We start from the raw sequence: 18,101 nt of genomic DNA on the forward strand, positions 1-18,101 counted from the left end.
TGACTAATGACGATGTGACAGAAAATGTACAACAAGGTGTTACATACTGATATCTCACTTTAAAGTTATGCTGAGAACAGTAGGGAATGTCAATGGAAAATTGTAGTTAGTAGTCAGTATAATCTTTTAATGATATAAGTTTGCATATGGTAGAATACTGCATGTAATCACTTGTGTTTTAGAAGTGTATAGTTGGTGGCATATTGAAAGAATGTCTCATCCTAGGAGGTCTGTAACATTCCAGGGTGTTCTGGCGTTCACCCCCACATCCTAGGAGTATGGGAGAGGTCGTACCTTGTCTTATTGTTTTACGGTAGGATTAACGTAGCTATGTCAGTTTTAGTCTAAGTGCCTTTTTACATATAGATGAACTGTTGGACTTTCCAGACCAGCAGGTTAAGGGAAGTCGTTTATGGGGTCACACTCTGACACACACACACACACACCTCCACATTCCAATGTAAGGAACAAACGCTCACTGAAGCATATAAATAAAGACCAGGGCAGTCCTCAGTGCGAGTCTCAGTTCTGGAGGCTGCCCTTGCTAGCAAGAAGTTCTGTGTGTTTCTCTTCTCTGAGTCTCTACTGAAGAAGTGTTTTAGAGTATATCTCTTAACAGTCATTATCATCACATCACTCATAGCATCATGTCCTGGGCATCCCATACTCTCACAAGATCCTCCTAGGGACCAGTTCTTAAGTCTGTTGTACAAAACTTGCGTAATCTGTACAGTTACTGTCAAAGTCTTGCATGGGTAAAAAACCTGGCCCATTGATCCTTGGCCAGAGAAAAATGCACATTGCTCCTTAAAGGAATCCAGAATTGTTCTAATCCAAGCAAGCCTTTTTTTTTCTCCAAGTCCTGCTTTTTCTTCTTGAGTCAGTGGAATATTCACACAGAATACATGCAATGTCATTCTTAATGATCACCTATAGTTCCTTGTTTTGTCAAACTGAATTGTAATGTTTTTTTCTCTCATTTTTAAACTTTTCTGTGCATAAATGCATATATTTCTAGTGTTTACTCAGAAAAAAGGGTAGACATTATATACAAAGGTTTAAAACTCATGATTTAAAAATACAGAAACCCGCCTATTATTTTCTCTTCCCCCAAAACTGTAGCACAACTACTGCATGCAGACATTTGCAGACAGTAATATATGTGTGTGTGTGTGTGTGTGTATTGTACAGAAAACTGAAAATTTTGGAGTGTACTGTCCGCTTCGGTGTGCTTGAGTGTGTCTGCTTTTGTTTTATCAATGTTGGCTTTTGATCACGAGATTATTAACATATTCACAAAATATGAACAATAATTAATGGGAATGGTTCCAGTTATCTTTGTATTACATGTCAATTTCTTTTCCAACCCTGCTGTACTGGTCTACCCCACCTCCCCTCTATCTCTGTTTCGATAGGAGAATTAACTTGAGGGGAGTGCAGGAATGGGGTTAGACCTGCAAGACAGGAGCTTGAGATTTTTGATGTGTCGTAGTCACCTCTCTTGACTCTTCAGTAAAATTACAATAGAACTCTGAACCATAAAGGGCATATATTGGCTCTCACTCTTCAACAGTGCAAATGACTTTCCCTGTTTAATCCTTTACTGCACAGGTCATTTTTACTTCCAAATGATGTGCTTGTAATAGATTTGCAATTAGCAAGGACCACCAAACTAGCACACTCAACAAAACTAATTAAAATCATTATGAAGCTGTAGACAGGGTGTTGATTGACAGTACATGTGAATTACAAAAAAATCTACAAATATGGAACAACTGAAGTATTTCTTATTCTAACAGCATAGCACTTAAGGAATGTTTTACTTGTCATTTTCTTTTTCTTTTTTTTTTTTTGCACATTTACTATTTCTGCTTGTTATTTTATTGTGAAAATCACAGTCATTCATAGTTATAGTAAAATAAAGAAAAATGACCAATATGTTCAATTTTAGTAGTCCATGGATATTAGATTAGATTAAATTAGATGAAACCGCCTTTGTCCTTCACTCCAAACAGTACTTGTCAATGCTCTTGTCACATCTCATTAAATTACTGTAATTCTCTTCTCTGTCTTTCAATATTCAACTGTTACTATAAATCAAGGCTGGCTAAAAGACTTGCAATAGTTTCCAGTCATTTTAAAACATTTCTGTAAAAAATGTTGATTTACTCATGTACCATGCTTTTTTAAAAATTATTAATTCAACCATTATCAGCAATTTCTATAAAAGCTGTGCTGCAGTTTTATAGTGATTTTCATAGTTTTAACCTAGCATAGTCCCTTCCATAATTCTTAAAGTCCTTTCACATAGGAAGTGGCATCATTTTGACCGCTAGGTAGAGCGAATAGCCCAAAGTTTATATTGAACTGTGCTTGTATGAGATCTTTCTTTGCTCTGCTCATGGGCTTGCACTATTCATGTCAGTGTGACTATCTTTATGTACAAATTTGTTATAGAAAAATATTTTTGTATTCTAAAAACCGTTGATTCAGTTCTCCCTTGGTGTCAATGCAGCTCACTCCTTTTAGATGAATAATATTCACTGTCCTGCAATAGAGAACAGAACATTAAATTATTGTATTATCAGAAAACGTCAGTGCTCCCATTCTGTCTCCATCTTTCTCCACTCTGTCTCCCTTGCCTGTCTCACTCATCTCTAACACTGCTTTACTTAAGCACTGGGCAGTATAGTGAAACAGAGAAACTGTACAACTGAAAAATACAAAGTGAATTCAGTTTCAGCATATAGAACCACTGAGGTGCCAGTTTGCTCCTCTAGACTACATTTTCACTTCTGACTGTCAGAAACCTTTAAACCCCTGTACAATTAAAAGCTTAACAATTACTCTTGTTAATGGTTCATTAAATATACATTGGAATCATCATGTATCGTATTGAGCAATAAAATGCATTATTATATTATACATCTTATGATTGTAGCATATGTTTGTATTTAGGCTATATTACAAAAGTAACCCATCCATATCCATATTAAATCAGGTGTTCGAATCACTTCCATGGTCAAATGTGTATGAAATCCAGCACCTAGGCATGCAGACTGCTTCTACAAACGTTTGTGAAAGAATGGGTCGCTCTCAGGAGCTCAGTGAATTCTGGAGTAGTGTCATGATAGGCACTACTCCAGACTGCCACCTGTGCAAAGTCCAGTCTTGAAATTTCCTCACCACAGTCAACTGTTAGTGGTATTATAACAAAGTGAAAGCAATTGGGATCAATTAGCCACAACATGGTAGGCCATGTAAAATCCCAGAGAAAGGACAGCGTATGCTCAAGTGCGAAGTGCAAAGAGGTCACTAACTTTCTGCAGAGTCAATCATTACAGACCTTCAAACTTCATGTGGCCTTTAGATGAGCTCAAGAACATGCGAGCCATGAGAGCTTCATGGGTTTGGAGGAGTCCCTCTGGTTTGGCAGACTAGGGAGGTTGTCCAAGTCTTCAAAAGAGGGGAGCTGGAGGGTATGCTCAAACTATAACGGGATCACATTCATCTTCTTGGGAAGGTTTATGCCAGTGGGTCCCAAACTTTTTTTGCTAGGCCCCCCTTTGTTTCACAAGACAAATGTTCGACAAATGTTCGCCCCCCCCCCCCAAAAAAAAACAAAAAACACGTCCACCAACCACACACACCCATATTTTCGTTTTCAAACTCCATTGCGGTTTATTTCACACCTCAAACATTTAGTAAACAATTGATCAAATACAAGCAATCTGCAATAAATTACAGGTAGCAATAATATACACTACTAACTCTTTTATGCTACGTCCACACCTACACGGGTATTTTTGAAAACGCAGCTGTTTCGTCCACACGTAAACGATGTTTCGAATCACCAAAAACTGAGATTTTTTAAAACTCAGTTTTTGCGTTTACGTGTGGACGAGGAATATAGAATTCGTCACGCAACGTCAAAGGTATGTGCCATTTTTCACGTCACGCTGTGCACCACATTATTGTTTACATGAGATGAATTGCTAATGGCAAATAGAGACAAAATACTGTTAATCTGACTATCTTCAGGTTTTACACGCGTACACTTATGCACACGCAGTTACTGTCCCTCTATTTAGAAAGGCAGAGGCGTCACAGTGTGATTATTTTACGTGTAGTTGTTTTTTTCCTGTGTAATAATATTCAACATTGCTATGAATCCATTTTTCAAAAAATGTCTCTCTGTGCAAAATGGGTTTAAAAACATAAACAACTGTGGGATACTGTTTGTCTGTGATTTGGACAGGGGAAACAAATTACAGCAGGATCAGCCTGATATTATTTGTGTCCCACTGTAACTTTACTGTATAAAGAGCTAACATCTCCAAAATGTCAGGAGTAGTTATTTATTACAACAAGTGTTTGTGAACTAAAAATCAAGAATGTGGGATACTGTTTGTCCGTGATTTGGAGAGCCCAGCGCTGCTCCAGACGAATGGAAAACCAATTCTGCAGGGGAGACCTATTCCTTGGCACTTGCGCAAGTGAAGCCAAAGGGAAGATATGCTTCACCATATTTTCTAGTCTTTGGCTTGGAATGAAGTTGGTTTGGAAACATATTTGACGATGTTTCATCTCCTGCTTTGCATTTGTGTGGGCGTCCCGTCAAAAAACCTGTCCATTATGCTAGCAGTGTCCAAGCATTCTTTTTTTTTCCCTTTTTATACCGCGCCCCCCCCCCCCCCTGCAATGGCTCTGCGCCCCCCTACGGGACGGGCCCCACACTTTGGGAAACTCTGGTCTACAGTATGTCATGGTGCTCAAAACAAGAGATTGTCCATTAGTCTAATTTCAGATAAGCTTTTTGTCTTCTTGAGAATATTTGAGGTTGTTGAGTGGTTTGCTCAACCACTCTATATGTGTCTTGCGGACTTGGAGAAGGCATTTGACCATGTCCGTTTGAGTATCCTGTGGGGGGTACTTTGGGAGTGTGAGATGTCTGGCCCATTGTACAACCATGGTGAGAGCTTGGTCCACATTGCCGGCAATAAGTTGGATCATTACTGGTAGTGGTTGGACTCTGTCAGGCTTTCATTTATTACTGTTACTTCGTTCTCTCTGTGGAACCAGTGGCGGAAGACTTCCACCTTGGTGGCCTCACAGTCTCATCTATGGTTTTTTCAAATTATGTGGTTTTATGCTTAATGAGGTGGTGGACTCCAGCTTGCACTGCAGCAATTTGCAGCTCCGTGTGGAGTGGTGTGAATGAGAATTAGCACCTCCAAGTTTAACTATCTTCAGGTCTTGTCCTTGAACCTGGAGAGAGAGGAGCAGGAAATTGACAAATGAACTGGACATGGCTGCAGTGATGTGAATGCCATACTGGATTGTCTATGTCACTACCATCACCTGTGGTCACAAGCTATGGGTAGTAACTGAAAGAATGAAATCATAGATACAAGTGCCAAAAATAAACTTTCTCAAAACTGGCATCTTTCTTAGATAGAGTGAGGAGTTCAGTAATTTGACAAGGGTCTAGGGTAGAGATGCTACTCTTCCATGTCCAAAGGAACCAATTGCCATGCTTTAAGCATCTGACAAGGATTCCTCCTGTCAGGAGGAATGCCCAGAACATCTCATCGTGGGTGAGATGTTCTGGGCATGTCATACCAGGAGGAGGCCTCAGGTCAGACTCAGGAGATGCTGGAGAGATTACATCTTTGGGCTTGCCTTGGAACACCTCAGTATTGTCCCAGATAAGCTCCAGGAAGTGGCTGGGGAAAGGGAGCTCTAGGCTTCTCTGCTTAAACTGCTGCCCCATCCAAAGTTCTAGTGATTTTTCCCTGTTTCTAGGGCTTCTTTAGAAAACTTCAGTAATAATACATTTGCTGAACAGTATCATTCAGCTGTTGGGTATGTTTGAATCCAGTACCTTTCTGCATATTAGACTTGACAATATTAACTGCTGTTTGTGCCATCATTCCTAGTACATCATGTGAGCATCATCATATGCTTTAAAGCTTTAGAGAATGTTCTCGTCTGCCAAGTAAATGTCAGAACAGGAGCATAATACATATCCATTTTTTTCCTTTACCCTAGAGAGTGTTAACAAGCACATTAATGAAATGAATACCTGTGGGTTTGTGGTACTTCATTTGATACCTTGCGTAATGGGAAGGATGAGATATCGTGGACAATTAAATCGTGTCTGTAAGCTTCCTGTAATACCCACTAATGAACTGTGGTTGTCAAAACCCACAATCACTCTCTGGTGGGAGAGAAGTGCCCACTGGTGACTAACCTCTCAGTTATAGCACTGGTATGCTGCACTGCTTAATAACTTGAAATATAATGGAAAGGAGTGGCATTTTAAGATGGCATAAGTTTTGATTCATTGAAGGAGTATATTTGATTTAAAATTTTCCAGTTCTATTAGCAGGTATGGTGGGTTGCCAGGGTAAACTGGTTTCTTTTTTACTCTGACTAATTTCATGCTAAACAGGTCTTGTAATTCCATCCAGGGCCAGTGCTTTTGATTTTGATTTTTTTCTTTTGACATTTTGACCTTCTTTACATTGATTTTATTATGATTTGTGCTGTCACCATAAAATGAAATGATTAAATGTGGATGAAAATCAACTGATTTTTTAACACTATATCACCATCACAATGATGACATAAGAGAAATTTAAAGGTTACTTCTATGCCAGTACTAAATATTGATAGTTCAGAAGGAGTAAGACAATAAATAAGTGAACTAGTGGTTTGAAGCTTTTTCTGCCTTTATTTCTTTTTTTAACCAGAAAGATGGAATATGCCCACACTTTTAAAACATACAAACATACCAGAATTAATAATAAACCCTTATTAAGATTAACATGTCACTTAAGACTTCAATATAGGCTTGTGAGGGGTAGATCAGAAAGTTCTGTGGCTTCGTCTATGAATCAAATCTTGGTGACTAGCTGACTTACATGTATCTGCCATTTCCTTGCCTCCTTTTTCACCAATACTCCACTTTCATTAGTTTTTCTAGTTTTAGATTGGTCCCTGGAAATCTTGTTCTGGTTACTTTTATGTATGGATTTGTGATATGGCCTGGATCCACTCTCTGAGAGCTGAAGAAAAAGAAGCTGAAGTGAGCCAAAATAAAGTCAGGTGTGTGGTGATTGACATTTGTCATTGACCGGTTAAGGTTGTGCAATTTACAGTTAGGCCATTGGTGAACAAACCCAGGAATGTCCCAAATTAATGTCATCTTGACCATAATTACCTTACTTGGGCTTGTGGCCCCTTCTTTGAAGACTGCTTTTTCATATCTTGGTTGCCTTCACTTATAACTCAGGTGTTATCACCACTATTTAGCATGGAAGATCTTTTTCACACAGAATTTGAAGTTTGCTGTCTGTACAAGTTCATGGCAAGTCTGCAAATGTGATCTGCAAATGATCATCTAGTTCTCTAAGCAGTGTAATGACATGACATCAAAGAGATATACACCAAAAAAATTAGATCAGGCTTTGCATTTTAATAGGAATATGCCCACGACTTACATTCACAAACTGTATTGCAACGTTTAAACACTTGTGAACAAATGAAAACTGTCATAGATTTCATTTTGAGCAGGACATTCAGAAAAACATATGGTGACAATCTAAAATCATAAAAGTTCCTGTTTTTTTTTTCTGTTGTACTGTATATTTAACTTGGTTTGCAAGAAGTGGTTAAAAGGCAACCATACATAAAAAAAAGCATTCCCTTCCTGATCTCCATAAGTGTTTGCAGAGGTTTGACACATGTTCTCTTTCCTATATATTTCAATGTTCAGCCATACAGGAGCGTGAACGATACAGTGCATAAATATCTGTCATCATGAGCCGTAGTGCTTGGCAGCCTTGCCTATCCATTATTACCCATGAAATTCAACGAGTGAAGAATAAAACTGAAATGAAGAGCTGATCTGTATTGTGATGGCTCATTTCCTTATTCTACATCTCCACATTAATTCTAATTATGCCCAAGCTGTCCCCACTTCCCTTCGAGGAGAGGTTTCTGTGTCAGGGTTTCTGTCAGAACTGCCTTTCCATGATAAAGTAGCAGAGCGAGCCAATATTCCTCACTGCCAGAGATAGGCTTCACACACATCTGGAGGCCTATTTATCAAGCTGTTCCGCCACTGGTAGGAGGCACAAATATACACCTTAATGTGCTCAGAGTTGCACATAAACAAGTGCTAATACATGTATATGTATATACACATGTGAAAATATAATACATACATAAATATATAGTATATTAGTCAAGCTAACGTAGCCACATGAAGCCGATCTATGTTCTTGGAGTCAAAACAATTTAAACACGGGAGTTCATATACAAAAAAGCATTTACTCTAAGATCTTAGTAGCTGAGCATTAGTTAAGATTCAATTCTTGAATCTTGCTGCGTGATTAAAGTGTTGTTTGTTGCAATGTAGAAAAAATGTTCTCTGACAAAACTTTAATTATTCATGGTTCTGTACTTAAAATGTAAACATGACATGTCAACCTTTACTCTAGATGACCTTTTATTCAGGGCAGTAAGTTTGTCTTGTTATTGTCTGATAAAAGATGTAGTGTTATTGAGTCTGGCAAGACTACATCTTTTATATATATTACCTCAATATATCTTAGTGACATGTACATGGCCTATGCTGTTTTTCAAAAAGATTGTTTTTCCTTCCAACCCTTATTGTATGGTTGTCATTACAAATCCACTTAATTCTTCGCAAATAACAGCAAAACAAATAACAGAATGGCTCTGATTAATTATTAATCTGTCAGATTTACATTGATGGATTCTCATTTTCCAAGTAATTTTCACTTTAGCTTACAGCCAATCTGACAAGTAATACATTTTGCAATAGAAAAGAAACAGTTATTATAAACATTCTCAATTATGCATTTAGATGATTGTGGAAACTGTTGAACACGGTTTCATTTAAATCTCACAAGGATCACTGGCTCTGATTGTACAAAATATGGATAGCAGTGAAGCAAACAACTAAAGAAAACACTGTTACTATGTATGAAATATACTAGTGTTTGTGAAAAATGTAACGTAAATTGCGACAGACCGATATGGTAATTATGTCACAAGTCACCATGCTTGAGAGCCGTAATACTTCTATCAGTTTTGATCACCAGTCACAGTTGCGTTTAAATGCAAAAGACAAAAATTGTAACAAAAAAAGAAAAAAGAAAAAAAAGAAACAACACAAAAAAGACAATTTTTTTTTACATAAACAACCACTCCTAAAATACCTAAAAATAAATAAAGTTTAATGTTCCGCCCGGGAGCCGCAAAAAAAAGTTATTTCCATCCCTCCCATCATATTTTCACTCAGTGTATTTCGCTCGCATCATCTCATAAACATTTAATTTCCGTTTCTTCAGCCTGAGCTGGCACTCAGGACAGTCCCACACAAAGTCAAATTATATGGCCCACTGCTCCACAGACAAATGCAGAGAATTAGCATCTGAATATGCATTGTGCACCAATCTCCCACACCAGCAAATTTTAATTTAAATATACACGCTTGCTAGGAGTCAGGGCTGGCTAGCTTAAATGAGACTGGAGTACCTTTTTATTATGTTATGTCTACAAATTTTTATCACAGAGTTGCTCAAGGTTACAATAGGCCATTTATTAAACTGTAATGGATTTTCTAGTTGATCCATTCTGCAATGAAATTGCATAGTAGACAACTGGCTGAACCCACTAATGGAGGATTTGTCATGAGGGTGCATGCTTTTTGTGTTGGCTTAGGAACAGGAAGTCACAAATTTTGCATATTTTATGTAATTTGAAGAACATGTTTTCAGCCAGCTTTCTTGATTGGGCGGCTTCTCTCAACCATCCCCCAAGGAGAATCAGATACCATGACAACCTGGTTTATTCTCATGTGTGGTCTTATCTAAAATCCTAAAAACATTCACACACACACACACACATTTTGGGTAACTAAGCTGCTTCGTAGATATTTGTTTAAAAAACTCATTTTTTTTCTGTCATTGTCAAACATCAAAGATGTTTATATCCATCTATTTTGGGTAGAGCAACCACATCCTCTTTTTTTTCTCTATTGAAAATTTCATCCATCACCCTCTTACTGATTTTTTCCCCCCCTTATACTCTTTTTTTTTTTTTTTTTAAATGTTCCAAGTCTTCCAGAAAGCATTAGACAGGGGATGGACAAGATGTAATGTTAGGTGAGTCTGAAAGACAGGATGCTCAGAACTGAATTGAATGTAACCACAAATCTCCACCCACCACTTCCCCTGCCAGTGGCAGACTCCCTCAGGTATCGGTGCGTTGGTGGTTCTTTGTGTCTGGGGGTGGGCGTCCGGGTACACACCGGCTCACTCCTTGGCGGCCGCTTATCGGGGCCTGGAGCCTGGGGCTCGCTGGGGCCACTTCGGAGGTGGGGTGCCCCCGGCCTCTCGGCCTGGGGCTCGGTCACTCAGGCACAGCTGGCTGCCAGCGGAGCTCACGGGCGCGTCACTGCAACTCCCCCTGGCTTCTGCTCCGCGGCTGCTGAGTGAGCCCTCATCTGGGACTCTCCTCAGCTCTTACTGGGACAGTGGCGCGGCTGCCCCTCTGTTGGTCTTCCTTGGTCTCTTGTGTTCTGGGGGCCTCTGGATGTCTGGAGTTTTGATCTCCTCCATACCTGCTTCATACTCTGGAGGACGGGGCTGTGGCTCCCCCACACCCTCTAGCAGATCGTTACATGGAGAAACCTTTGGAATGCAAGCATGCTGATCCACACAGGTATGCACACAGGTGTACACACGGGTATTCACAGACACTGACTACAGCTTTCTTGGCTGCTGCCTCAAAGCACATTGTGCACTGTCTATTGTGCTGCACAATATCGTTTATTATTTAGTATCTACTGATATCTACTGCTAGCTAGTTTATTGTGATGGTGCTGTTTTTTTTATTATGTTGCTCTTTGTTGTTTGCTTTCTCTTCTATTTTTTTCTCCACACAGGTGACCCAGGTGTTTTGTTTGTTTGTTTGTTTGTTTGTTTGTTTTCTTTCTTCCCCCCCCCTTCTCACCGTCTCTTCTCCCCTTTGGTTTTCTCTCTCTCTCTCCCTCTCTTTCTTTCATTCTTTCTCCCTGTCCTAACCCCCAGTCATGTCTGTCCCGTTTGTAGCAACTGAAAATAAAATAAATTCATAATTATAATAAAGGTCAATCAAATGGACCAATATGGCAAGGCCATGATGATCCACTTGGTAAAATAAATCCGCTTGGCATCTATCTTGGCCTTAAGACAACAATTCTGATGGCTAAAGATCCAAACGGGACAAAAAAAAAAAAAAAAAAAAAAAAGAATGTAACCACAAACACCTTGTTTTCAAGCTCGCATGCATGTGGGTTAAAAGACCTGCATTGACCCTAAAAAGAATCATTAATATTTTATTATTAATCCTGTTTCATCAGAATCCCAGATATTCAAGGACTACCAAAGGCAAGAGGATTGTGCTATTTGTTTAAAAATGCTGAAAATGCAAAATAACAAAATCTTTCTCTTATCACATACATGGGCAGAAATGTATAGTCCAACAGACGTACAGTCCAACTGAAACAACAGCAAAGTTATGAAATTATGCTGAAGTTAAAAGAAATCCACACAGGAATTAGCTATAATATATCCATTTTGGCTATTTAAATCATAAGGAACAGTAATGAAAACAGAAAAAGTTAAGGGGACTGTGATTTCTAGAAATAGATGATATCTACAGTCATTCAAAATGAGCTTTTATTTCTTAATTTTTAGCCATTTCATGTTTGTGCAGTTTTTGAGGAGTTTTTGTTTCATACATTTTTAATTTGTGTTTTTTCTGAACATTTTGAGGCTACAACTGTCTTCATCTTTGTTGAGCACGGTTACCATGGTTACAGGTGTTATTCTCATCTGTTGGAAGGTGGAAAAAGCTCTGTTTGCTCGAACACACACACATACACACAAACACACAGTGTCAACACTCTGATCTGCAGTGATACAACAGACTAACTCTCGTCAGCGAAATCCAGCTACTATTTTGAAACACTTTGCTCACTTTATCAGTTTTGCTGTGTGGGACCAGGAGAGAGATGCAAAAATATTTGATAAGAGAGGAAAAATCTAGAGGGGATTGTGGGATAGGTCAAGTGACTAAATCAATCTAAATAAAGTTTGGATCAAGGTGTGTTCCAAAGATGTATGCAGTTTTTTGAACATATTATTACTTATGTATAGTATAATATAATACAATGTTACTTAATTCATCCAGTATTCGATTTGTTGATAAAAATGTAACACAAAATCATAAATATCCCTTAAAGTCCCTTAATTTCTTATTAGTAGATACAGTATTTAAAACACAAAACTATACTGTATTACTCAGGAAACAACTGATGTGTGATTGACAGCGTGTTCAGTAACCAACAGCCATGCAATTCAGCCACACAATTCATAGGGAATAAAGTATAAATAGATTCTCTCTCTCTCTTCATACAGATTTCTAATGTGGTGTCTTGAGTTTCCACTCTATTCTCATTCTGTTAGCCTCACAAGGTCACAATCATCACTATCATTAACCCAGTGAACTCTTGACCTGTGAGAGTATGTGTAATTCATTCTGCTCTCCTCAAATTATCTGGCAAATTAGCTCAGCCAAAGTTAGAATGAGGCAATTAACTCAACAGTCTGAGAACTCTAATCAGTAACTCATCTCCATGACTAATGCACAGACCTCTAGTGAGGGTATATTTTTAGGTTGCTTTCTTTCCTTATTTTAAACATTGTGTTTTCATCTAAAATTTTGTTGCCAGCTAAACACAGTACATTTTAGGCACTATAAATCATCCAGTGAGGATCATCTTAATGTTTTCACTTTTTTAAAGGATGCATTTGGTGAGATTCAATCATGCTCCTGATTCTCTTATTCCCTGCTACACCCCTTCTGTTTTGGTATATATATCAGGTTTCCTGCCAGTCTCCTTGGATTAACTTTTAAGCACTGTAGTGCAACTCAAATATTCCTCTAGCTGTGCAGATATGATTCTCAGCAAAATAATGGATGCCACTGCCTCTTGGATGTTTTCAGTAAATAACAGTTCTCTGTCTTCTGGCTGGCTGACAGATTATGTGTGAATCTCCTCATTAAAATGCCTGACCTCAATCCATCAAAATACAACAATTAAAGACGAATTTCAAAAGCATCCTTTAGTTTAAAACTGTTGGAGAAGGCTATCTCCCTAACACTTCATGAAGTGTTTTTGAGAACATTAGAGACTGGATCTAAAATAGTCATACATGTTTTGGTTTTTTTAATTATGTAGTTGACCACAAAATTGTGATTGAAAAGCTGAAACTGATTTGTTTATTTGGGATGGCTCAGAAGTAACTTTGACTAAGTGTCTGTGAAGGTTCTCAGTCATCCAGGTCATCGTAGTCAAAGGAGCTTGCAAAGAAAAACGTCTGGACTTTTTTAAGTTACTTGAAGACGTTTCACCTCTCATCCGAGAAGCTTCTTCAGTTCTAAGGTCAAATGGTGGAGAGTCCCAGATATAAACAGACAGAAGCAGAGCAAATCAGGATGAAAGTCTCAGCCACGCTCTCCAGTGCCAAAGTCCCTCCGTCCAACCTCACAATACAGGAAAAGAAGGCCATCGCTTCCCTGAGCAAAGATCACAACATCACTGTTTTACCAGCTGATATAGGGAAGATGCACCGTTGTCCTAAACACTACAGATTACCATACAAAGATCACTACTCTCCTCAGTGATAACAATACCTACAAAGCCTTAAAGCGAGACCCCACAAGCAGCTACAAAAAGAAAGTTATAGCTTGCCTTCAAGACTTTGAAAAGGACAAAATCATTGACCGCCTTACATATCACCGCCTTTACCCAGGGGATGCCATACCCTGCATCTACGGACTTCCTAAAATCCACAAGGAAGCTGTCCCACTCAGACCCATAGTCAGTAGCATAAACTCAGCCACTTATAACATTGCAAAACACCTTGCTACCATCCTTGCTCCTCTCGTGGGGAACACCCCACACCACATCAAGAACTCCACCGACTTCACCGACAAGGTCCAGAAACTTACCCTGGATCCAGATGAAACCATGGTGTCCTTTGATGTAGTCTCTCTCTTCACTTGCATACCCACCACGGAGGCCGTGGAGACTGTCAGAAAACGACTACAAGAAGACAGCTCCTTGGAGGACAGGACCAACTTCACACCCAATCAGATTTGCACACTGTTAGACCTCTGCCTCACCACTACATATTTCAAATACAACGAAGGCTTTTACAGACAAAAACATGGCTGTGCCATGGGCTCCCCCGTGTCACCTATTGTAGCCAACCTTTACATGGAGGAAGTGGAAAAGAAGGCTCTTGGCTCTTTCAAAGGAAGAGTACCCAGCCACTGGTACAGATATGTAGACGACACCTGGGTCAAAATCAAGACACAAGAAGTGGAATTCTTCACTGCGCACATTAACGCTGTGGATAAAAACATCAAGTTCACCAGGGAAGACACAAAGGACAACTGTTTGCCTTTTCTGGACTGTGCTGTGCACATTGAAGAGAATGGCAACCTCAACATCGAAGTTTACCGGAAGCCCACACACAAGGACCAGTACCTCCTCTTTGACTCCCATCACCCTCTGGAACACAAACTTGGAGTAATTAGGACCCTACACCACCGGGCAGAACATGTTCCCTCTAAGCCTGAAGGAAAAAAGAAGGAACACACACATGTAAAGGAAGCACTCAAAACGTGCGGCTATCCTAAATGGGCGTTCTTAAAGTCAGCAAAGAGGCACAGAAAAGAAGATCAGACACCAGCGAGGGAGGATAAGAAGGACAGACGCAACAACATTGTCATCCCCTATGTAGCCGGTGTATCAGAAAAACTCAGGAGGGTTTTCTCCAAGCATGACATCCCGGTGCATTTCAGACCCAGCAACATGCTCAGACAAAAACTGGTTCACCCGAAAGACAAAATGCCAAAACACAGACTTAACAATGTGGTGTATGCTGTACAGTGCAGCGAGGAATGCCCAGACCTCTACATTGGAGAGACCAAACAGCCACTTCACAAGTGCATGGCACAACATAGAAGAGCCACCTCCACAGGACAAGACTCAGCTGTCCATCTGCATCTTAAGGATAAAGGACACTCTTTTGAGGATGCCAATGTTCACATTTTGGACAGAGAGGACAGATGGTTTGAAAGAGGAGTGAAAGAAGCCATCTATGTCCACTGTGAGCGACCATCTTTGAACAGAGGCGGTGGTTTACGACACCAACTCTCTGCCATCTATAATCCAGTTTTGAGATCCCTTCCCAGACGCCTTAACGCCCACTCACATCCTGGGCCATCTGATCTCAGGTGACAAGGTGGGGCCAGGTTTCACAATGAACTCACCCGAAACTCTGGCTGATTGGGACCCACACCCAGTTTCACACCTTGGCTCAGGCGATTAGAGGATCATCAGGGGGTCCTTTTGTCCCTCTGTGGGGGGATTCTCCCACTAGGTTTATATCTGGGACTCTCCACCATTTGACCTTAGACCTGAAGAAGCTTCTCGGATGAGAGGCGAAATGTCTTCAAGTAACTTAAAGAAGTCCAGACGCTTTTCTTTGCAAGCTCCTTTGACTAACTTTGACTAATTAGAAACATTGTTTCTTTCATTTGGTAATCATGTGTTTCTCACTTGGTAACTTGGGAGTTACCCAGGAACCTGTCATTTTTCTTCTACGCAGCAAATTGGATAATGTTACTCTATAGGAGTAAACACTCAAGGAGTTTACATTGGTTTTGGTTTCCATTGTTATTTTAACACTGAACAGCAGAGTTAAACGAGCAATACTAAAATAGTGTTATACTCCTTACACCATGAATAGTAATAACAAAAACACCAAGAATAGTGACTGACTCAACACTTAAAAAATATAAATGATTCATGTGCAGGGCACCTTATTGAATCACAACAGAGAGAACATTTATCACAAACAAAGAGGGCAATGCAGATTTCCAGAGTAGAATTTCTATACGTCTTTCCTTCAGTAAAATACAAGACGTATTTTATTTTATTTTATTTATACACCCTATATATAGATCCCATTTAACACCCATGACTAAAATATGAACTCCCAGACAAGAAATTATTCTACATCAATACATTTACATACATCTTGGGACGGGTTAAACTGTTTTTATTTCTAAATAGCCAGAACAGACAATGTTCAAAGTTCCGAGTGTCAATACAGCCTTACAATGGAAAAAATGGTCAAGGCCGTTCTAGGGCCATTCTAGCTGGCATAGGTGAATATCCCATACATACAGTGGCTTGCAAAAGTATTCGGCCCCCTTGAACTTTTCCACATTTTGTCACATTACAGCCACAAACATGAATCAATTTTATTGGAATTCCACGTGAAAGTTGAGAAGAAACTTGAGAAGTGGAATGAAAATCATACATGATTCCAAACATTTTTTTAAAAATGAATAACTGCAAAGTGGGGTGTGCGTAATTATTCAGCCCCCTGAGTCAATACTTTGTAGAACCACCTTTTGCTGCAGTTACAGCTGCCAGTCTTTTAGGGTCTGTCTCTACCAGCTTTGCACATCTAGAGACTGAAAGCCTTGCCCATTATTCTTTGCAAAACAGCTCCAGCTCAGTCAGATTAGATGGACAGCGTTTGTGAACAGCAGTTTTCAGATCTTGCCACAGATTCTCGATTGGATTTAGATCTGGACTTTGACTGGGCCATTCTAACACATGGATATGTTTTGTTTTAAACCATTCCATTGTTGCCCTGGCTTTATGTTTAGGGTTGTTGTCCTGCTGGAAGGTGAACCTCTGCCCCAGTCTCAAGTCTTTTGCAGACTCCAAGAGGTTTTCTTCCAACATTGCCCTGTATTTGGCTCCATCCATTTTCCCATCAACTCTGGCCAGCTTCCCTGTCCCTGCTGAGGAGAAGCACCCCCAGAGCATGATGCTGCCACCACCATATTTGACAGTCGGGATGGTGTGTTCAGAGTGATGTGCAGTGTTAGTTTTCCACCACACATAGCGTTTTGCATTTTGGCCAAAAAGTTCCATTTTGGTCTCATCTGACCAGAGCACCTGCTTTCACATGTTTGCTGTGTCCCCCACATGGCTTGTGGCAAACTGCAAACTTCTTATGGTTTTCTGTTAACAATGGCTTTCTTCTTGCCACTCTTCCATAAAGGCCAACTTTGTGCAGTGCACGACTAAAAGTTGTCCTATGGACAGATTCCCCCACCTGAGCTGTAGATCTCTGCAGCTCGTCCAGAGCCACCATGGGCCTCTTGGCTGCATTTCTGATCAGCACTCTCCTTGTTCGGCCTGTGAGTTTAGGTGGACGGCCTTGTCTTGGTAGGTTTACAGTTGTGCCATACACCTTCCATTTCTGAATGATCGCTTGAACAGTGCTCCGTGGGATGTTCAAGGCTTGAGAAATCTTTTTGTAGCCTAAGCCTGCTTTAAATTTCTCAATAACTTTATCCCTGACCTGTCTGGTGTGTTCTTTGGACTTCATGGTGTTGTTGCTCTCAATATTCTCTTAGACAACCTCTGAGGCCGTCACAGAGCAGCTGTATTTGTACTGACATTAGATTACACACAGGTGCACTCTATTTAGTTATTAGCACTCATCAGGCAATGTTTATGGGCAACTGACTGCACTCAGACCAAAGGGGGCTGAATAATTACGCACACCCCACTTTGCAGGTATTTATTTGTAAAAAATGTTTGGAATCATGTATGATTTTCGTTTCACTTCTCAAGTGTACACCACTTGACAGACAGTGATTGCTGCCCGCGGGAGTGCACGCAGCTGCTTAAAGCTGTAGCGCCCAAATTACTTACATCTACTTCCGTGCAATTGTTATAAGGTGCGGTAAGATGAACACAGCTTCAACCGTCTGTTTGTTGAAAAATAGTACCGCGACCGCACCGCACTTTCTTGTTAGTAACGGTAGGAATAGTAATTAGTTAGATTACTCGTTACTGAAAAAAGTAACACCATTAGTAATGCCGTTACTTGTAACACCGTTAGTCCCATCACTGGTGCAAA

General features: G+C 39.9%; 1 long non-coding RNA gene across 1 annotated transcript; it reads left to right on the forward strand.

Annotated features, from left to right (window-relative positions):
* Positions 1 to 429: 429 nt before the first annotated feature.
* LOC120742232 lies at positions 430 to 11,813 on the forward strand. Its single transcript, XR_005697826.1, has 3 exons — positions 430 to 618; positions 11,564 to 11,565; positions 11,802 to 11,813. It is a non-coding gene; the product is annotated as an uncharacterized LOC120742232 (long non-coding RNA).
* The last annotated feature ends 6,288 nt before the right edge of the window (positions 11,814 to 18,101 follow it).

This window comes from Simochromis diagramma, unplaced genomic scaffold (genome assembly GCF_900408965.1).
Source record: "Simochromis diagramma unplaced genomic scaffold, fSimDia1.1 OVJJ01000079.1, whole genome shotgun sequence".
NCBI lineage: Eukaryota > Metazoa > Chordata > Actinopteri > Cichliformes > Cichlidae > Simochromis > Simochromis diagramma.